Source organism: Pseudopipra pipra, chromosome 10 (genome assembly GCF_036250125.1).
Source record: "Pseudopipra pipra isolate bDixPip1 chromosome 10, bDixPip1.hap1, whole genome shotgun sequence".
NCBI lineage: Eukaryota > Metazoa > Chordata > Aves > Passeriformes > Pipridae > Pseudopipra > Pseudopipra pipra.
In genome coordinates, this window is record NC_087558.1 from 323,035 (window position 1) to 346,563 (window position 23,529).

General features: G+C 46.5%; 1 long non-coding RNA gene across 1 annotated transcript in view; it reads left to right on the forward strand.

The window, feature by feature from the left end:
- LOC135419341 (uncharacterized) overlaps positions 1-16,354 on the forward strand; it is a 60,136-nt gene extending 43,782 nt beyond the window's left edge. Inside the window, exon 13 of the long non-coding RNA XR_010432928.1 lies at positions 267-16,354. This is a non-coding gene — a long non-coding RNA (uncharacterized LOC135419341). The remainder of the gene's footprint in view (positions 1-266) is intronic.
- The last annotated feature ends 7,175 nt before the right edge of the window (positions 16,355-23,529 follow it).

The window sequence follows — 23,529 nt, forward strand, 5'->3', positions numbered from 1 at the left end:
AAAAATCTCCTAAAATAGAAATTTTATCTGGAGAAGTCCCTCTGTGATTCCGTTCCTAGTATAAACCCAATTTATTTACTTCTCTAGTTGAAATTGCATTTTTAAAGAAGAACATAAAGTTTATTTAATATTGTTTGATGTTCTTTGTTTAGTTTTGAATGAAAGTTGGGATTATGTGACCATCTTGTGGCTGTAACACTTGTCAGTTCATTTAAATTAATATTTTAGTTTCTTGTTTATTATCACAAAGTTTATTGGCTTGTTAGAAGTAATACCCAAATTTATGATGCTGGAAAGGGAAAGCTGCAGCTCATCTGGAACACTTGGCATTGGAGAAACACACCAGGAGCAACCACAGACAGGCAAGTTCAGCACTCCAGTGGTCTGTCTGTGTGTCTGTCTGTGTGTCTCATGATTTTCAAGTTGTTTTTCATATCCTGATGCAAGTGAAAAGTCAGGGTTTTTTTTTTTTGGAAAAGTGCATATTTTGGAAAGCTCAGCCATTCCCAGGCCAAGGGTGAGCAATACAAACCTTGCACAAGCAGGTGACGTGGAGGTGGGTGTCTTGGAAAGAAAACATGGAAGGAATCATGCAGAGATCTGGGGTGGGTGATCCATGGGGACGGGGAGTTGGAGGCTTGTACAAAGCCACCTTATTCTTTGCCCAGAGCCAGTGGGCTTCAGTTCATAGAGAAAGTAGCTGGAAAAATTACACAGAAATATTTGACCTTCCTAAAGGCCTCTAAGACACAATTACCTGATGTTCACTGAAGTGGTTCACATGGTTCCCACTCTAAATGATTTTCTAGGTTCACCCATGTGTGAAAAAGGGTCTGATTATATGGAGGAGGGCAATGGAGGAAAGAACTGCAGGAAGGAGAGAATTATGCCAGGGAATTTTACTGATTGTGTTTGCTTCAAGGGAAGGAAAGGGCAAATAGATACAGCCAACTCAAAGTAGCTGAGTTTCTTTTGACTTTGAATTTCAAAAGAAAGAAACATAAGAGAGCTCTGAGGTGTTGACAGCACTCAACAGAAGCTGTTCCATGGAGTTAGGTAGGAAATGTAGCATCCAACATAGTTCCCTTTCTTTGATAGATGACAAATTCTTTTTTCCCCCCTGTACAACAAAACTGTAACAACCCCCATTTGTCCCAGTGCCTTTTCTTTCCTTCTGCCCTGTGTTGCCAGGCACAGGACATCCCTTGCCTGTGCAGCCAGCAGTGCTCACGCCGGGGGCTGGCCATGCCCTGCTGCAGAGCTTCAGCTCAACCCTGACCAAAACAAGTGAGTTATCTGGGGCTGCATTCTTTAGTGGGCTTCAGGCAAAATATTTTTCTAAGGAAATTAATTCCATGGTTGGCACAAAAGTGCCTCTACTGTGCAGTTTTCCAGTGGCAGGTGTGCCCAGGTGCACACAGCTGTCTGGCTTCAGTAGTAAATTCCTGTGTTCATCTTGGTCTACACCAGTGCCCAGAGCTCTGCCAAGCTGCCAGCAGCTTGCTGGGGCCATGGATGGGCACCCCATGCAGCTCCCTGCAGAGACTGCACTGACGTCTCTGCCTCCCTGCTGCTCGTTGCCAGCTGATCCCGAAGGAGCTGGAACGAGGCACCGGGAGTGTGGCCGCACGGAATTGCACTCCCCACATTCCAGGGCCCCGTGCTGAGGAACTAAACCATGGCAGAGAGACTGGAAGATCTGAGAGTTTTCTCCCAGAGCCCATGTTTAACTCTCTGTGGCCCTGTTTGGGAGTGGGCTGTAGTCAGTACATGCCTTTAGCTTTAACTTGCACTTCATCAGTCTGGGAGGAAGAATGGAAGAAATGTTCTGAGAGCAAATTCTGTGTATGTCTTCTGCCACCTGCTAATGGTGCGTGTGAGCCGCTGCGTGCCAGGAGCCGATGGCAAAGATAATATCATTGCTGGGGAGAAAATTGCACTGTGCTGAAAATGAGACGTGTGTTCCTGATGACCCGATAGCTCAGCACCCACTGGGGCCGGGCCTGGGGCCGGGCTCTGCTCACTGCTGCTCTCACAGACACATTCAGTGTGATGGAATCCCAGAAATTAAATTATTTAGGGTGGGCAGAAGGACAAAAGCTGAAGAACTTCTACTCACATCCATCCCTGAATCAGGCTTTGCTACATCTGCCTCCAGCCTGATTACTATGGGCAAGGCCAAGGGAGACTGACGGGTGGGAACAACTGTCTGTGTGCCTGGTAAAGCTGCTGGTCTGAAAACTGACATAATGGCACAGTAGACGTGGTGGCAGCTCTTTGAAAGTAAACATCCATTTACAGCAGGATCGTACAAATCTTTGAGGCATTCAGCAGCAAGGTCCCTGTGGCTTTTCACCCTTGTGTTGCCCGGAGTTATTGCTCAATGAGGGAGTTCATGGCATTTTGTGTGAACCGAGAGGTAATTGTGAGCAGCTATTTAAATAGCCCTAATTATGTTTAGAGACTGGCTTTCAGGCCAGTCCCTGAAAGCAGCTAGGATCTGTGAATGAACATATTGCCACAGGTGACCACCTGATCTATGCATATGGACCTAAAAAAAGCCACTTTGCTAAGTTTAAATAGCTCAGTAAAGCTGAGCAGACACCAGACGCCAGCACGGCCGCGCCTGCCCCGTGCACGCTGCCCAAAGCAGCATCACAGGGGGCTCTGGGGGGACATGGGTCGGGCACCGTGGCACCGTGGTGACCACAGCATGGTCAGCCAGCCCAGGGTGTGCTCCTGGGGGACCAGGGCCTTAAAAAATATAGCCTTTAAATACCCCACGGACAGAGAAGGGTGAAGGGACCGGGGCCCCCTGAACAGGGGTTGGAGAAACCCAGAGGCTTACCTTGCTTAATCCTTTGGCAAACATGCCCAGTGTCTGCTGAGTCCCGTGGCCAATCCAGCCTGTGTCAGCACTGCCCTGCAGCTGGCCCAGAGCTCCAGGGGATGGAGGGCACCCGCTGCCCCCCTGGGGGACAGTGGGGTTCCAGCTTGGCCGCGGCCCTGTGCAGTCAGAGTTTCTGAAGGAGACAGTCCATGACAGAGAGGACAAACGTGAAACTGTTGAACATATTCAGCCCTTCAGCGTGAGGGTTGAAGAGTTCACAGTGACAGCTGAGATAAGGCCAGGCCTGGTGATGGGCCCCAAGCCCTCCCTGCTCCACTGGCCTCCTCCTCCTGCTGCAGCGAGCACCCAGCTGCCTCAGTGACCACGTCTGGCTTCAGCGTGACTTAACTGCACACAATTATTATATCTTATGGCATGGAAATGGGTCAGAAATAAACTCTGTGCCTTTCTGTATTAACCTGGTGGTTCTCTGAACAACAAGAAAAAAATTCCTTAATACACATGGTGGTCAGTCATGTTTCTTTCTCTTCATTCTCTTTTGATCACTGATTGCTTTTGGCACTCCTCGTTCCTGGCCACAGGAGGAGGTGAGCACTGAGGGCACCTCGTCCTGCTGGTAGTGCAGGAGACACTGATGGGGAGGTGCCACCTCCACTGCAGCTCCTCTGGGCAGGTGAGGGGCTCCTGGCACTGCCCTGTTCAGGACAGGCTCACCTGTGCACAGCTCCCACCCATTCTGGGTGGCACCAGCTGCCATCACCCTGGGTCTCTAGAACCCCCTGCCCCAGCAGGTGCCAGCTCCTGCAGGGTGTCTCCATGCCAAAGGTCCTCCTAACCCACCCCAGTGTTTCGCTGCATTGTTCCCTCAGTATCATGGTGGTGGTGTCTGGATTTTGGCTCACTCTGGGAGCAGTAGAGTGATGGGGAACATATCTGGGTGGCAACTCTAGGAGCTGTCACAGCACAGTGAGGTTAAGGGCATTTTCCAAGGAAAAGGCTCTCTGGAGGAGGATTGCTGTCAATGCTTGTACTGCCATAAGCAACACCTCCAGGCACCATAGGCAAACCTGTTGGTAGCAAAGTTTTAAAGAGATTTTAAAGGAGATTTCACAGAATTGTTGTAGGGGGATTATGGAATTACAATTAGGATAACTTAAAAAAAAATACAGATGGAAGGGAAAAACGTTATATCCATTCAAATAATAATAAGGTGGGAATGAGAATAGAGGCCAGTTTTAGAGAGATGAGTAACATGTACCAGAGAAATTTTCACAAGTCCTCTGGACAATCAGGGTTTGTTGGAGTGTTCAGTCGTGGCAGCCCCTGCCGTGGGCTATGGCAGCAGGCCGGGCTGGTCCCAGGGGCTTGAGGAGCTGTGCTGGTCTGTGTCACACAGGTGCCACTCGTGGCTCAGAGGCTTTCAGAGGCTTTTTAGTTGCTGCTTACAGATTGAAGGAAAACCAGCATCACCTCAGGCTATAGGGAGAAAAATTCCATTGAACCACATTTCCTCTTTGCTAGATGAACCCGAGAAAGATGACTCGCTCCAAAATGTGAGGGTTCTCCTGACACCTTCCAAACAATCACTGCATTTCATGCCTGAATGCCAATCAGCAAATTTCCAGTACAATATGTAAACAAATACAAATCAAAATGTCTGCTGTTTCCTTTGCACTCCCCAGAGGCACTGGACAGAGCCCTGTGGACGGGAGGACAGTCCCAGGGGACTGTCACAGCTGAGACCGATGTGTTGGACAGAGCTGAGGGACACAGCACACCTGAACACAGTGACACCTGGGGAGGTGCAGGCAGGAGCCCTTCGTGCTCAGGCAGTCACTGCCCAAACAAGGACACTGATCAGCAGGACTGTCCTGATGCTGTTCCTGAGACCAGAGCTAGTCAGAGGTAGCACATGGCACGGATCTGTCTCGTGCCTGCTTACACAGGCTATCAAACCACGAGCATCCAGGATCCCTCGGAGCAGCAGCTCTAAATATCCACAACAAACAGCACATCCCTCTCTCACAGACGTGTTTTGGAACACTCATCCAGACTTTCAGCAAGGAGCAAAAATTATCAGAAAGGTGCAGCAAGCAAAATTTAAAAAAAAAACCAGCCAGGGTGGAAGGGCCTCAGACTACCTGAATCTCCAGCTGTGGGTCAGAGATTTGTCATGCTCTTAATAGCAATACAGTTCCAGCTACATTCCTGCAGACAGAAGGCCTGGGGACTGGATATGTTCCAATGGCTGTGTACTTACAGAGTGGGTCCTGGGGGAGCAACTGTAGAGGTGGGAAAGAGCTGGATCTCTAACGTGCTTCTTCCCTCTTCGTGCACAGTCTGAATCCAACCCAGAGACATTTTTTGCTGTCTGATCTTCACTGGGTCCCTACTGGAGATCAGTCTTTTATTTCTTCCCAGGCTCCTCTGTAAGAGGTGTGCAGCCAGTAACTGGGATACAGGACTGCTGCTGGCAGTCCCTGTGCTGAGGAGGTGCAGGCAGAGGCCGGGCTGTTCCCAGCGACTCATGAGGGATGGTGTCCAGTGCCTCAAGAAATTTGTCACAGTGCACTTGTGTGATGAGTTGTGTGCAGGGGTGGACTGAACTGCACGCCCACAGCTCTGGTGACCACAGGCTGCCTTCCATATCCCTGCCTTGCAGCTGCTGGGCCAAAGCAAGAGCAGACGGGTGGGACACACGGCAGTGTCTGAACAGCTGCCCCTGGGTGTGTGATGTAACAGCCCACACTGCATCATATGTAGCTGTTCAGTTCCAGACATTAAAGACAATTTGCTGTTGCACTGCCCTGCCCTCAGCTTTGCTCAGGGCTGGCGCGTTGCCTCGCAGTCAGCTCTGACTCCTGCAGCACACTGGGCAGTGCCAGTGATGGGCAGTGCCAGTGATGGGCAGTGCCAGTGATGGGCAGTGCCAGTGATGGTCACTGAGCCAGGCTGGCAGCTCTGCTGAGTTCAGCATTTCCCCTCCGGGGTTAGCCAAGTCCCAGAGAGCCAAGACAGGAAACAAAATGGTTACAACATCACTCATCTCAGTTTAATTTGCTGTCAGATGTAAATCAATGCCTTAATCCCCTGTGATAAAAATCTTTGTGATCTCTTCAGTGGATAAAGCTGTTTGGTCAGGCCAAGAAGCCAATTTTAAACCAGGCAGCATAATTCCTTTCTTCACCAAAGCAGGTGATTTTGTAATCACTGTCTGTGCTAGATTCCACCCAGAAATTGTTATTCTAGAACATTAGCTGCAACACTAAGTTCACTTAGGACTTCACTGGAATACATGGAATTGTTGTTTTGCTTCCTTCCCACATCACAAAGTTAAGTTTCTCTGTTATGTGAACAAAAGAGATGAGAGCAGCATATTTTACAAGAATGATGAGCAAGCATCTTGAGTTAGATGAAGATGGGAAGTCTTGTGGTCAGACACCCACTTAGGAGACACAGAACTTGGGTTGTTTCCAGTACTGAACACATTTTTTATATTATCTTTGAGCCCCATCTTCCCCATTCAGGAATTTTTGAGGTTCAAGCGATTCATAGTTCCGAAACTGATTCCTCTCTCCCTCCCATAACTGTTCTGGCTGACTAGACTTGTTCTTTTGCAACAATCAGATTTAAACGTGGGCCAGCCTGGAAGAAGTAAGTAGCAGATGATGTACAAGCTCTCACCAAAAGAATACCTCCAAGTGCACACATTTAGAGTTCAATTCTGGTGTTACAGCACTGGCCAATGCAAGGTCAGCATCCCTCTCCTCAGCTGACACACATCTGTTCAGCTCAGAAAAGCTGGGACACAGCAGACAGTGCTGTGATGATATCCTTGCTCCCTGTGGGTTGGGATATGCAAAGCTCCTGCTCAGGAATGACTGAGTGCTCTCTTCCTGGTGTGGTACAGCAGCTTGCCAAGGACCAACCCATGGGAATAAAAGAACTTAGGAGACAAACACCTTGAGCTCCCAGACCCCTCACTTATTCCCAGGAAACGTCATTACTGACATACATAGTACTAAGAACCTCCTTTGCATTGCCCCATGCACATCTGCTGAAGGATGTGATTCAGAGATGGACAGGATGGCATTTCCTAGCTTTCATCAGCACAAATGACTGTACCAGAGCAGCCCTTTGTTTTGTAATGGCAATGATGACATTGGGCACATACCTCCCATTTCCAGTAAAGATCCCTTGTTGCATGGCCCCAGAACAGAGCACAGCCTGAAACACAGGCTTCCCTGATGTGTCCATTTCCCACCACCCTGGGCAGGGAAGGGCAGACACAGTGAACCTTGATACTGCTGGGGGGACTTGGGGGGGGAGATAGCTGTTGGCACCATATATTCAGTCCCTCTGCACCAGCAGACGTGAGTTAGCAACAGGACACCTGAAAGAATAAGGTCCAGGGTCAGCAGATGCCCAGGGCAGCCACTAAAGCTGTCTGCTCCCAGGAGCTGAGGCTGGCTGCCACTCCTAAGAAACCAAAACTCCTGCCTGGTAGTAAACATCTTCAGTTATCACACAGAAGAAGAAAATCCACACAACAATGACCTAGCCAAGTGTTTAGGATGGAAAAATCTCAAAGATCTGGATGAGATGGAATTCCTTTCTTGGTGGCATGCCTGGTCACATAGTGCTGGTCAGACACGGGGCCAGGACCACACTGTCACCTGCTAACTGCCTGACCCCCTCCCTCCTTTGGCTGCTGGACATGCAGGTGAAGCCTGGGTGGGACAACTGCCAGCTGTTAGGAAAGATCACTTGTGCCCACAGGTCACTTCCCTGGCGAGGAGCACCTTGTTCCCAGGGTGAAGCACTGACTGCTCTCAGGAGCATGGTACAGGCTCCCCAGTGCCTGGCACCTCGAGGGGCTGCAAAAGCCCATGGAATAAATAGGGTGAATGGCACCAAACCTTCTGGGGGGAAGCAATTTTGGTGCAGTGTTGCCCACCCATAATTCAGAGCCACTCTTTGCAGTGAGGCTGTGTGGGCAGGCAGAGCAGGGTTCATGCCTGGAAGGTGCAGGTCCCTTTTGGTGTGCCACAGCTGAAGCCCATAACATAGGGAAAGAGAGCCTGGCAGCTCAGTCTCAGGGCTGAGCAGGCAGGGTCAGACCCTGCCACAGCTTTGACTTACAACTGGACAGACTTTTCAAGTTGCAGAACTTAAGCTTTTTGTATTTCAGTTTTATAAATGCTAGTCAGTTTTGCTACTTTTCATCAATTAAATTTCTCAGTTTCATCCATATCCCATCCAGAGTTTCATCCATTAAAGCCCTAATTTGGCTGCCTTTCCTCCCTTGTAAGCTGAGGGGGTCCCCTTCAGAGAGGCTGGTTCAGAGAATGGTGGTAGTGGCTATGAGTGCCCTGTCCAGTGACATCTCAAATGAAAGACAGGATGGCTGTGCAAAGCATTATAAGGTATTTGAAAATTAAGATAATAGCAAGGCAGGCCCATATCTGCTGCTAGCATGTTAGATTCAGAACCGCTGCTGCTGAGCAGCATTTTCATGCCAGGAACCTGCACCAGCTGCTACAGCTACAGATCAGTCCTTCAGCTGATCCCACAGCATGGGTTGTGGACTCCTCCAGCTCTTGGACTCCTTCACCTCTGCATCACCAAGATTTCTTCAGCACAGTCATTAACAGCTCACACATACCTGCCACACCTTGCAGCACCCGCCTCTGCATTCCTCCCCCTGCTCCAAGACATGCCTTCTGCATGGGCTCTGCTCCTGGAGCTCACAGTCACTGATTCACACGGGATCACAGCTGTAGGAAGTGCTGGCAGGTTGTGCTCATGATGGATCTAGCCCTGTCCTTGCAAGAATAGATTCAGAGCAGATTATCCTGTCACCTAACCAGTACTTTTGGGAAATATTTTACAACTTGCATAAAGAAAAAAACTGCTGGAAATACCTGATCTGTAGGGACAACCTCTGGACCTCAGTACACACAGAACTCCAGTGATGTCCATCACTTGTTGCACTTTCATCTGTTCTCTGACCTGTGACCAAGCTCACCCAGCCTCTGCTCAGTGTATAAAGCTTTTCCTGCCATGTCTCACATTTGCCAGCTCTCCAGTCTCTGAGTGCTGCTGGTATTTCCAACTGTCAGATCTGCTGGGACAGAGACAGCTCTGTCTGCAGGGATGCAGTACCTGGGAGCTCTGACAGAACAAGCTGAGGGTCCCAGCATCTGAACCTGGGGATGCCTGACTCGGCAGCTGGCATCATTTGCTTCTCAAATAACATCGTCCATTAACTAAACTTATGAGCTGTTTACCTAACATGTTACCTGATAATAATTCAAATGGTTTTGTGGCCTGGAAAAAAAAGCTAGGAAGTGATATCTGGAGAAGAGTTTGTGGATTTGTATAGTAGAGGTCTTCTCAGGCTCTGGGTGGAAAAATGTCTCACAATTACCTTCAGTTTCCTCCAGTCCCCTTTCTGCACATGCAGGTTAGTGAATAGATAAAGAACTTGATCGTGGTAAATAAGCCTTTGCCAACAGCTTCCCTTCAGGTGCTGTGCAAAAGAGCTTCATTTAGGAGACCTGCCCAGGAAGAGAGATGGAAACACACAGGAGTCAGAGGCTGTTTAGGCAGAGAAGATCCCACTGTCATCAGAATGAAGATGTGCCTTCCCAAGGGAAGGATGGCCTGGTGGTGGGAAAGGACTTTTCTCTGGAACTGATCCCAACCCACATCTGATTTGAGGCTGTGGATTCTTTTTGCTGGCTCCCTGCAATACTGCTTTGATTTGGGAGACTGACACATCTTGAGATATTGCTCCTGACAGCAGCAAAAACTCTTCTGACCACACACCAGCACAAGGCTTTCCTGCCGTCTCAGTTTTATTTCCTACTCTGAGCTCTGCAGTCTTACACCCATGTATCCTGTCATACACAAACCTGCACTTTAAAAGTGGTCATTCTGTAGCCATCACAAAAATCCCTCCTGGTATTTTTGCTAGCACCTGTCCCTGGAACATAGGCTTTAACAAAGGGAACGTTTCCCACTGATGTGCCAGACAAGTTCATGGCTTTGTCTTGCTGAAAATGAAGTCTTGATTATTCAAGCAGTTCCCAGTGAGTCACTCCACACCCTTGAATTATTTCTGACAGATGTGAAATGCCTTTTGCTGAATTCCTACTCCAAAGAGCCTTTTGCATGACTGGTTTATCAGTGAATGCGAGCAGACTCATGATTTACAGTGCTTCATCATCATGGCATGTGTACTACTGAACATGATGACTATGGAAACCAGACCCACCCATTTTTTGCCACAGACTCAGAGCCTCTCAAATCTTCCAAGAGCCACACCAGAGGTGTTCACACAGGGCAGGTCCTGTGCAGGGAAACCTGATTTGCTCTGCGGATCTCAAAAATGGGTCGGCTGAGGGCGTATGAATTATGAATTCACTCTCAGGGGTGATATGGAGACTGAAGCACCAACCTGAAGGCCTCTTTCTGTCACTGTTCACTTTTTTGCTTTCCCTTTGCTGCCAGGAGTGTGCCTGCCACTGGCTACATGCTCAGTTGTGGTGCCGGTCCCTGTGCCAGCCATGGAGCCCAGACCTCGCTGCAGCTCTGTGCCCTCAGCCCGCGTGCTGCCCTGACCCCCTGCAAGCTGGAAGTGCTCTCTGCTGTGTTTACACACAAGCAGGGTTAGTACACATCTCTGCACACACCCTCAGGGACACTCCTGGACTTTCCTCCGCAGCCTGCAGAAGACAGATGAAGGCTGTTTCCCAAAACCTCTAAGGCCTCTCCTGAAATGAGGGATCCTCAGGGTGGCCTGAGGTGACCTTTCCTTTTCTCCCATAAAGAAGAGATCTTTCAGGGGACCTTCTCTGAACAAGAACCTCCTCCAAAGCAAGAAGGCAGCTGCACTAAGAGCACCGTGGGGCCACTGAGAGCTCGTCACTCCTGCTCTCAGGTGCACCACAGACAGGATCATGCCCAAGGTAACTCACCTGCGAACTCTGAGACAATGATAACACTGTGGGGTTTAGTCTGGTCAGACACAATCACTCCCCTGTACATACCATTCATGTGGCTCACAGGAAGCACTGTGGTTTCTTACCAAAGGGAGCTGAGCAGCTGAGCTCCCTCCCAGAAAGCCCCGTCAGCAATCCCTGTTGGCACCTGCACCAAAGGGGCCAACTGGCTCTCGCTGCCAGCTGCATTCCAGGGGCATTCCCAGCCAGGCCGGGCCTGGCTCCGTGTGAGGCTGAAGACATTACCTCTCCAGTGGGAGACTGGGAGATTTTAGTCTGGGATTCCACATTTTTCTCCTGCAGTCTCTGTCACTGCAAAACAGAACAACAGCACACAAAGCCATGTTAAGCCATTTTAGTGATTCCAAAATCCATTATTCCTCTGGCTAATTAAAAAAAAAACCCAAACATGCATTAGATGTTACAAATGTGAATTTTGTATTTGCAATGATAAAACTCCTCCCTTCTTTTTATCCACAGATGGTCATGATGATGCCTTTTTGTTCAATAATTAATCATTTCTGTGTCAGGTTTGATTTGTTTTAGGGATTTAAATTGTATGTCTTGCTCAAGGAAATCTGTAATTGAGATACAAATTTGGGCACCTGTGAAAGACTTCAAAATTTATGCACATGACTAAGTATATGTTTTTAAACATATATTTTACTACCTTAAAGGCATCTACACAGAATGTCAATGGAGACTGATCTGTCATTGCTCTATCTTGTCAGCAGAACCACTGGATTCTGACAGCTGAATAGAGGCCATTAATTAAAACTGCCAGGTTTTGTCAGACCTTTGTCATGCTCCCAAGATAATTCAGTCTTATGCATTTCAAGCAGCTGCAGCAGGAACATGACCAAAACTTCCAATTTCCCCCCTAAATTCTATTCCTCTCTTTCTAAGAAAGAGCACTTATTCCTGCAGCAATAATCCTTTGCATTTTGGAGGAAGGGTGCTGGGAGGGGTAACTTGGTTTTGCATTGAGCAGTGCCAGGGTTTATGCTGACTCCTCGGCAGCAGCTGTGCACAGGTTCTGGCATTGACCCCCCACCCTCAGGACAGGGGATAATGCCATGAGTTTTGCAGGAATAAAGAGCTTTTTTTCTCACTTTTATAAGCAGGTTCTATGCTAGAACAAGCAAACAAAAATTGGACTTGACTTCACGTCCCTCTGCTCTCACAAGTATCCTCACTGAAGCTGGTAACTGCTCCTGGGGACATACAGCCCTCAACCAGTCATTCTTAAAGGAGAAGTGTTAGTTTTGCATGTAACTATTATCTATGTCTTAATTTTGATGTATTTACAAATTCACTCTTTGTAGCACATCCACGAACCCTTTGGAATGCATGTGATGCAGAGGCAGTGATCAACCCTTACAGGCATATTAGAAAGCACCAGTTTTGTTTGTTTTACATGTTTATAATTGTCTCTGGCAATATTATCATTGGTGGTTTTCCACAGTAGCTTTCAAAGTAATGTTGGTTTGTCTGGATATCCAACATTGCTAAAAAGCACTTGAAATATCAAACACAAGAACAATTGTTTGTTTCTTCTCACTACTACAGCCTAACATGGATGTGAATCAGGAGCCATGTTGCTACAGCTTCTGAAATCAAAGTAAAGCCAGGTAGTGTATAGCCCAGCACAGACATATCCCCTAAGGACACAGATGTGTGCTGCCCCAGCCCCTTTTTATAGGAGATAAGGAAGATATATGATTAGAGTTTAGTGCCAACTTTTCACTGTCCTAAGAGGTAACTGCAGTTATTTTGTACGGACAATCTGTTCCTTCCATGCATTGCTCAGAGGTGAATCCTCTTCAGAAAACCCTTCCCTGCCCAAACAGAATAGAGGGCTGTGCCACCTTCTTCAGGTCCCTGTTTGACTGGGCTGTCACAGTTTTGCCTCTGGGGCCAACCTAAACTGCCCCAGAGCATGGAGAAGGCCAGTTTCAAGTGAGAGCACATGCAGTTTGCACACTTGTGAGGCTGTTGACTGCAGATTTCCATGTGGAAGTCACAACAGTAATGAATACATTCCAAAGGAAAATAATGTGGCACTTTCCATATGGGCTTCAGGCCTGCAGGGAGGCAGCTATGGAGGCAGGTAACTGGTGTCTCAGACGGTCAAGAGGTTTTTCCCACAGCTCACCTGGATTCGGGTGGTGGGCTCTAGAGACTCTGCTGCCCATCACACTTTATTGTCTGAGCAGAAACTAATGCAGTGGCCAGGTCCCTTCTCATGGGCCTGCCCAGGGAATGAGGGACTCTGTCATATCAGGGTCAGCCTACCTGAGGAGTTTGCTTTTATTCTTGGCAGAATGGTGGCATCTCTAAGAGCACTTGCTGTCAGTGTCTGTACAGCACGATGCAGTGTGAGGGGGAAGTGTAATGCTGAATTACACAGGGGGGTGAGTAAGAGCATCTGGCAACGTCTGCAGATATATGAGGTCAGTGGGTTTACATTCCTCAAGGTCAGAGAACAGAACAAGCGTGATCTTATCCCCGTGCCAGTTTCTCCACATTACAAAGTCACCACAAGGTGGGAGGACACGTCGCTCCTGCTCTGGGAGGATGGGGCTGAGGGCTTGTCTGCACTGCCTGGGAGAACAAACGGGAAGGAACAAACAGGAGCGAGCAATCTCCAGGTAAGAATGCAGAGGAGAACAAGCACACTGTTCTCCCCACAGCACGAAGCAGCCAAGCTCACAGTATGTACCGCCAAAACCACATAAATGCTCCCCAGTGAAACCAGAGCATATTTGTGAGGCACGGCAAGATCTTAGTGCCCAACCTCACTTGGTGTCTGCCCAGCTGGGGAGCAGAAGAGGTCTTTTGGTTTAAAGTGATGGATCTGACCTGGCATCCAGCCCTGACAGTCAGTGAGGGAGAGGACAGCATAACAGAGGGAATGCATTTTCCCTCTCCTCACTTGTTATTCTATGTGGTCATGTATTAATCCTTAAACTCAACTCTTTTAATTATTCTTATAACCCTTACTGGTGTCATTCTGAATATTACTGTTATCTTTGTAAATACACAATCCCCTTTCTGTAGAAATTTTAGCCACCCAGCTAATATGCCCTATGACTTTGAAATCACTACAGTAAATTCATCAACAGAATTGAAAATAAAACTAAGCTTTGGATGAAAGCTACAGTTTATACCCCTAAGGCTTATAAATTTAGTCTGGTCCAAGGTATAAATAAATAATATATCATTCTGAAAGGTTTCATATGTTTGTCAGACAGAATCAGACAATTTTAGAGGCATACATTTGTGTGCAAAACACAGTTATGGTTATAAAGGCATGACCCAGGTCAAGGAAACAAATGTTGTATCATACAGAGGTTTCTGTTAAGGATGGAATTGCTCAGAATTGCTATAGGTAAAGCATACCTTTAAATGCTATTTACTTGGCAATATCCATCTTGCACATCTTTGCTCATTGTTACACAGTACCTAGACAAGACAGTGCTGAATACATGATAACCAGGTTTTTGTATTGACCCAAACACCCACAAATTACTTCAGCTATTGAGTAACAAAGAAGTCCATTTCTGAAGGCCTACTTGGATAACACAATTATTCTTTTCGATGCATAAAATTTGAATAGGGCTCTGGGAATTAACAACATATAAATAATGATGATGGTGATAATTTTAAAATGTTCCCCAAACAAGGAATTAAGGAAGTCTTGAGAGAGTGGTGAACTTGATAAATCTTTTCACAGTTTTTAATTTGGAATATTAGTTATTTCATAATCTACAAAGCTCACTTGGCACCTGCTGTGGGGTATTGGAAACCCCTGCACAGCACACAGCTCCTGCCACAGCCCAGGATCCCGAAACTGTGTCTGGGGTGTCTGTCATCCTGACCCTGCCTATGCTGCTCTTGTTCTGTAACAATGAACAATGCTGGACAGTCATCAACCTGATTTCAAAAATGGAGTAATGGTGAGGTAATGAGATGAAGAAACTCACTTGATACTATTGAATTAATTAGTGTACATGCAAGGATTAGATAGATTTCCTCATTCCTGGTGCCATTTGTAACCCACTGCACAAGAACACTAAACCCACTCCTTATGGCCATTCCCCATGCTTCAACAGACCCAGGCATTGAAGGACTAGGCATTAAATCTTCTTCACCTTTCACAGGTCTTTTTTTTAAAGAAATTTTGTTATGAGAGAAAAGAGGGCTTCAGCAGCTGCAGGAAAGAGCTCTCACAGTGCACTCTTTCAACCCTCAGAGGTCGGCCTCTCCATTCCCTCATTGTCCTCCTGAAGAACCCTGAGTCCACCCGGGTGTTAAGGCCTGCAGTGACACTGCTATGAATGAGATTCTGATCAATATTTCCTATTAAGACTATAAAAGTCTTTTACCACGAGTAAACATGGAAATATTTACACAGGTTAACCATGATATTGGTCTACATAGAATAAAACTACAGTTCCACTACATTGTTCTGTTTTTTAGCACCATACCTCCACATCATCTCTCCTCCTCCAGCTTGTTCTGACCTAAGTGTCCTCCCAAAGACCTCACCGATGTGATCCCCTGCCAACTGGAGCAGGCTGTGACAGGGCAGACTCACCACAAGTGCCACCTCCGACTCACTGAGACACAGTGTCACCATCAGAGCACAGACAGTGTCACCATCAGAGCACAGACAGTGTCACCATCAGAGCACAGACAGTGTCACCATCAGAGCATGAACTAGGCCCTGTGTGTCTCCTTGCAGGGAGCTGTTGCCATAGTCCCCCTCAGCCAGGTAGAGGAGAGCAGGAGCCACCATCCCCTGGCACTGCTGGCACAGCACAAGGGCCACCCCCTCGGACAGTGACATTTTCTCAGTCTGCATCCTTTCCTCCAGCAAACCTCCACTCCCAGCTCACATCTAGTGCCCAGCTGGTTCTGCATTGGTTCTCACATGCCAGCATTCAATCAGCATCGCGACAAGGCCACACAGCTGACAGCAAACATCCCCACCACACAGTCTGACACCTGGGGGACCTCTGCAGACCTTCCAGAATTGTGTTTGATCCCCTGTACAACACTATGCCAGCTGGGAACAGGACAATCCTGATCTCACCTATCAGCTCTGCCCTTTGTCATTGGCACCACACCGGAAGGAAAAAATCAACTCTGAGATAATTAGGTGGAGAAATGTCCTGAAACTTTAAAAACCCATGGGATCTTCGACCTAGACAGTGCTCAATTCACAGTAAGATCTGTAATCTTCTGAGTGCCTTGTTGAGTGGAAAAGGTGAGAAACTAAGTGGCTTTTGTAAAGGCACCATAATGCAACCAACAGGGCTAAAGCTGAGAGACCAGGAAAACCAGAAAAAAACCCTTTTCTCTTTTTCTTCAACTGATCTTCTCTTTGTATGACTGCACCATCTAAAAATTGTGTATGACTTAATACTGAATAAATGCCAAAACCTCCTGTACTGGAGAGACCACAATAAAACTGCTTACAGTTCTGACTGAATTAGTCATAATATCCATTGCTACGTGCTGCTGGAGTGAGTTATCTGCAGTGTGAGGATCTGCCAGGACAAACACGACTGTCCATGGAGGGAAGTCCTCACTACTCGTGATGTTCGATAATCAGACCTTGTCTGACTAACACTTTAGTAGAGCAGATGATTTTTTTTTCTATTTTCAAATACTACATAAAAACTGAAAAAGAAAACAAATGAAAAATAGAGGTCAAGTTTGTGCTGACCTGGAACAGGGTTATTCAAGTGGTAAAACAACTCCAGAAGCACTTTAGAGCTATTCCCAAGGGACCCATGCTTATTTATGCGAGTTGCAAATGTCTCTAAAGACAAGGGAGATAAGGTAAAGAAAAGGGGTGAATAGACAAACATAAGATTTACTAATTCAGAGAGAAATAGTCCATATACTTTCAGAGAGCAAATCTCCTTGGAGACATTGGATAATATGCTCCACAATAATTGCCAAATATTTTGTCAGGGTGGCCCAGTCTCAAACAAACACAGATTTTCTTCACAGGTTTGTGACCACAATGTAGAAGTAATAGGAACTCTTGCAATTCACTGCAGTTTGAGACTGGGATTCACTTCTGGATTTTCTACTGTTTTTCCAAACCATGTTTGGTTTTATTATAAATGCATTGGACACATTTTCCTAGTATCTGGCTGAGTACTAAAAGAACCAGTCACAACAACCTGATGCCTGCAGCTCGAGGCAGATTCAGTGACATTTGATCCCTGCACCATCCCCTGCCAGAACCAAACGGCAGCACAGTGCCACAGCATGGGAGTGGGGGGAGAGTCCATGATCCCACTGCAGCTCCAGCAGGTTACTGCACAGGTGATGTTTGAATGCTCTGCTTGTTTGTCCATCCTAACTTCAGACCCAAATAGAAACTGCTTGAGAATTCCACAGGCTTTGTTCCCAGTTCAGGTTTAAGTTAAACCATTGGCAATGTCTGCACTTGACTGGCATTTTAGTGAAAGAAAACCCATGAACCTGTGCATCCCAGAGTGGAAACAGCTTCTTCATGGCAACAGACATTGCTCAAACTGGATAAGTGTTTGCTGACACTTATTTCAAAACTGGATTTTGATGGGACTTCTGCTTAAACAAGGATTTCAAGCTTGATTCCTGCATCTCATGTATGCCTGCCAGTACAATTTCAATTTCTGAACTCTATACATTTTTAGGAGAGAGCAATACAGCATCATGTCTTAATTCCACAGGATATTTGCACTGTTCAGTAAATTTATCCACAAATAGAGAAGTCACAGTGTGCTTCTAATTGTATCACTAACTAAACAACCATGTAAGAACTGCACTTTTTGATGTTGCAGAACTGCATTTTTGTAGCATCAATACATTTTTTTCCTAACCAAAATCTGTTTCCTTTTTATGACTTTACATGTCATACTACAGCAAAACAGCAACTTCCTCTCTGGAAAAGGAAGGACAGCAACTTATTGTGTTATGCATCAATATAGAATTGTTACTAATAAAATGGCCTAGCCCTTAACTTTGTTTACTACAGCATGGCAACCACTAAGGAAAAATATGCTCAGTGATGGAGGTTTGGCAAGCCAGAAAGACTGTTTGTTTTCCATGTTCTCAGCACATTGCTATTTACTTTTTGCAACCATTAATGTAAGGTAAATTCTGTTGATATAAATAGGATATAGAATTAACAGCTGTACCTGAGACTCACTGCATGATTAAATAAAACCTTGCCAAGCAGAAGGGGAAAAAAGAGCTGCTTGTTAGAGTCAAGTGAAAGAAGATGTCTGCCTTTGTGCACCACAACATCTTGGTCTGACACTAACGAGCTCCATGCTTTCCTTGCTGGGGGGACTCTCATGAGCGAGGAACAGATAGTTCTTCTGACAAAATATTTTCTCCATTCTTTTGTGTAATGTACTTGCTGATGATCATGAAAGCCAGTGTCAAAGGGACTCACATGCTCCTGTCTTGTGACACCAACTACAAAAGAAAGCCAGTTACCACTTCTCTGACCAGCACTTTAAATATAAATCTGTTTTAGAACAACCGTAAGTGCTAATGAGTGGGGAAACAGAGAGAACTAATTTAGGGTCCAGTTCTGGTAGTGTAAAGGTGAAATCCTGGGGTTTTATGGGATACTCAGAACCTGAATACGTACCAGTTCCCCACACCCTTAATTACCCAGCCCTGCTCTCTGCTTTGCCAGTAAAAGGGGAAGAAGGGGCACTGCACTTGTGGAAAGTGAAACGTGAGGGGCACAGGTACAGGTTCACCTTTGAACCTGAGGATCTCACATACTTGAACCAAATGGATGTTGTCTCAGCTACTTAGAGAGCACACACACCACCATTCCAAACAATCAGGACTCCCTGGAAAGTCTATTTAAATAGACATCTAAATATTATTATTATGGAGTTGCAATGGCTTTAATGTCTGCTCTGTAACTGCTCTCTCATCTTAAAACAGACCATCTTTCCACTCCATGCTTCCTCTTACTTATACCACAGGTATTACATAAGGCCCTACACTTCAGAACTCAGTCCTGCAAACCAATCTATAACTCTAGATCAAGTTGTGCCATGGGTTATTTAAAGTATCTGACAAGCTCTCTGAAATTTGTGTACATTCCCTTTTTGCTTAGACAACATAATAAAAACAAATGCCCTGCCATTAGTCATTCTTTTAACACTGAGAGATAATTGATACAGCTAGTAAAAAGTCTGAATAATGGTTTATATATGAAGTAAAGTATTACTTACTGTTCAAAGAAGAGTTATTCAAGTAAACAAGCAACTCAGATTCCAGAAAATCCAGCAATGAACTACTGAAATGTCCACTAAAATACACCCATGCCAAACAGAAATATTTCGGACACACAAAGTCCATGAGAGATGTGGATTTTCTCCACTATTGATATCAGTATTTACTCAATGTGGGTTTGAAATATATGAGAGAATATGCATCTGAACTCTACATGAGCTATCTGAAATCATTCACATTGCTCTCTTAGCTAGGTTAAATGAAACCTGATCTGGATTCCACTTGATCATAAGACTGGAATGCTGAAAATGCTGTAATCTATTTATACATCAAATTGAAGAAATGTTGCGTGTCTTTAAATTTCACTGCATTTTGTCTTAGCTAAATAGCAACAGTTTACAAACTGTTTCATGTTCAAACTGAGAAAGAAAAGACAGACCAACCTGACTTATTTATCCTAAAGCCAGGATTGATTCCTGGCTTTTAAACTATGGCCCAAACCCAGGTCTTCTTTGTGCCTTCCCTAAAAGTGTTGTTCCTGCAGCAGTAATTCATCTCTACTGCCAAAACATGGTAGTTGCCTTAGGATGACTTTCAAATCCATACTTCTTCAGCATCAAGAACGTACTACAATCCCAGACTGGATTTGCTGCTGGGATCTTGCTCATACATCTGCCTCTAAATCACAAATGGTTCAAAATACAGCAGAGAGCAAAGCTGAGGACAACTGTGAAATAAGGACAGCAAAATCATACAGATGAAAACTACACCGGGGCTTATAGAGCCCGGAAGGGATTGGCAGTAGTTCCTCTCTCCACAGACCATCCCAGAGCACCCTGGTGAAGCAGTACTGTCCATTTCTCCAGAATGCTCATTGCCCTCAGTTATTTAGGGAACCCTTCAGGTGTGCACGTTATTCTAACCAGAGGAACTGCTCCCATTCACACACCACAACCAGGTGCAGCACAAGATCTATGAGTAAAGAGAGGTGCCCATCATGAAGAAGAGGACAAATGCTAAAGACAGTACAAATGTACCTCCCAAATTTTAATATGTCTCAGTGAAATAAAACACAGCTCCCACTGACACGTGATGGGTTTTGCCATTGACTTGAAAGGGGCAGGATCAGGCTAACAACAACTGATGAGATTTCATAACATTTGTTCGTTTCTACTTGCACTTTCAGTGTGTTTTGATGTGTGTAACAGTTTCCATTCGTTCTCAGTTTTTGGTCATATTAATTTTTTTTCCATTAGTTTTTGGATTTAGTGCCCATTATTTTCCATGCAGAAGACAATGAACATGGCAAAGACAAAAAAGAATAATTCTGTTATGGTCAGGAGAGAGGAAATTTCTGTGCTCTTTGTCACATGAGACTTCAAGAAGAGCCTGAAGCTAAATACTGCAGTTACTATTTGTGGTTCTCTGGATCGTTAGTGGCCTTTATAAATGCAAAAATCCTACTTAGACATTCAAATAACTCATTTGCCCTTTCCTGTGCCCTTCTTCTCTCCAGCAGTCTGTAACCTCGAATTTGTCTTCCAGGTCTTGCAGTCACTGTCTTACAGCTTGAAATTCAAAAGAAATTCAAATTACCATTGCATTTCAGTGCAGTTTGAGACCATTTGGGGTAATTTAGAGGAGTTTTAAAAACAAGAAGAATTTGGGTAAATGTCTTATTGTCTAGCACCAGTAGTTTCACAAAATAGAAGATGTACAGTTTACAGAGAAGGAAAGGAATTTCTGATATTACTGTTTATTTTAAAATTTAAGATGTTAATGCAGGATTTTGTACAAGAGTCATCTGAAAGGGGATGCACTCTTAAAATACCCAATGTTTAGTAACCCCTAAATTTCTGTTCAAATTTGAAAAGACCTTGCTGATAACTGCTTATCACTTGTCCATTACTGTGCCAGTATGCTACTATTGCTAAGACAGTATCACATGGCCTGATCAAAATTCAGGTCTCAGTACTCAACACACAAAAAAAGGCAGGCAGAGCCCTCAATAGTCCTCTGTATCTGCAGATAAGGCAGGTGATAGATGGGAGAGAAAACAAGATGAAATTAAAAGAAGGAAAAACAACTTGTGGAAGGCCACAATGCAGATAAATATCAACTGAGGGGTAAGACTGAAGTTAGGAGACAAGTCCCCTGAACTTTTCCTACTGACTTCCCCACAAACAGTTTCAATCTGGACTCCTGACACTTGGGTAGATACCTACCTGTTGGATCACATGGTGTCCTCAGACTGGCTTTAGTCTTTCAGCACTAATCACCTAATGTTATTAAAGGCTGAGATATCTGAACCCATGCATGCTAGATGCCAATAAACTGACTTCCTTTAATATTCCTACAGCTTTCTTTAAAAAAAAAAAATTGTATTTTTAATGTTAACATTAGGGATTTTCAAAATTTAAATGCACATATACACCTATTAATATATGTCTCTATACACCCATGCATTCACTGCTGGGTGTGAGCACATGTGTAGCTGTGTACACTCCATAAGTGTTCAGGGGTTTAGTGCACAGCTTTTACCCCTGTCTAAATGACACACAGATTTCAGCCACCATCAGTGGGAAGCACCACCTTTGGACCATTTAAAATCATAGAAACAAACAAACAGAACATTATAAAGCCATTTTCACAGGGTACATACATGTGGTCATAGCTTGAAGCTTTGTAGCTTACACTCCAGAGGAGCTTCATTTTTGGTCTTCTGCCATCTGTGGGAGCATTTCTGCCCTCAGTCGCTGAGGCTGAGGGATTGTGTGCAAGATGTGTGTGTGTCACATGACTAGTGCATGATCTTTAAATGCCAAAATATGTAAATTCACCTGCAGTTCCTCAGACAGGAGAACCACAAGTGTGGGTTCTCACTGCCACTGAAGTATGTATGGGGATCCTCCTAGTGAACTGTGCAGTGGTGAAGGTGATGGAGAGAGTGGGGAAGAGTTATCCAAACCTGTCAGGCAGCACAGCAGCACTGAAAAGGAGCCTGCAGCCATTCCAGCACCTGCTCCGTCTGCCCTGGCCAGGTCTCACAAACCAGGCACAGGCACACAGACACCAGGGAGGGTCCCACACTGCTGGCACTCACACATACCCAAATAGGAGGCACGTGGAAAACTTCTTTTAACTAACTGTGGCAAATGTTTTTCTTGAAGGAAAAAAGGAATATACACATGCTTGACACTTAATAAAAATATCAGTATGTTTGTGCCCAGCATACTGGAATATTGTTCAGCACTAATTTAACCTTGCAAAAATATTATCAGTGTAATGCTGCCAAGGCTATTGTGTGGATTAGTGTGTGGCTCTTGGCTAACCTGGCCACGGGCTGCAGCAATTTTTATACTTGGCTTTTCAGAAACCTTTCTGGCTTGCTGGTGAATCAGTTCACCTTGTTCATTCTTGTTCCTCATCCTTTTCCTATTTTACCTTTGATTAATTTCCCTTTTTCCTTTGCTAGACCGCGCTGAATGTCAGAATAGCCCATTCCTCACCGCAGTGAGCCAGCGCGTGCCCAGGTGGCCAAGGCCAGGCCCTGGGCTGCACCAGGAACAGCGTGTGCAGCAGGCCCGGGGCAGGGACTGTGCCCTGGCTGGCACTGCTGGGCCCTCCTCGGGTGCTGGGCCGGGCCCTGGGCCCCTCAGCTCAGGAAGGACATTGAGGGGCTGGAGCGTGTGCAGGGAAGGGAACGGAGCTGGGAAGGGGCTGGAGCAGCAGGAGCGGCTGAGGGAGCTGGGGGGGCTCAGCCTGGGAAAAGGAGGCTCAGGGGGGACCTTCTGGCTCTGCAACCCCCTGACAGGAGGGGGGAGCCGGGGGGGGGTCGGGCTCTGCTGCCAGGGAACAAGGGACAGGACATAGTGTTACGCTGCACCAGGGGAGGCTTAGGGTGGACATTAGAAACAATTTCTTCACAGAAAGGGTGATTAGACATGAAGGGGCTGCCCAGGGTGGTGGGGGCGTGCCCATCCCTGGAGGTATTTAAGGTAAGACCGGACGTGGCACTCAGTGCTCTGGCCTAGTGAGAAGCTGGCGATCGGTGGGCGGTCGGAGTGGATGGTGGCGGAGGTCCTGCCCCTCAGCGCTGCCGCGCTCCCGAGCTCTTCCCGGCTTCGGCTCCGCTCCGGCGGCTGCCGCGGGCACAGCGCGGCCCCGCCGCCAGGGGGCGCTCGCCCGCGCGCCGACGGGGCCACGCACTCTCCTCCGGCCGGGCCCGCGCTCGGCCGGGCGCGACCATCCCCCGAGGCGGGGGGGGCTCGGCGCGGGGCGCCACATCCCAACCGTCCCCCCGCACGCCGCGCTGCCCCGCCCCCCCCCCCGCCGGGCTGCCCTGCGCTGCGCCGGGCCATGACGTCAGCGCGGCGGGGGCGTGGCCGCGGCGCTCCCAGAGTGCAG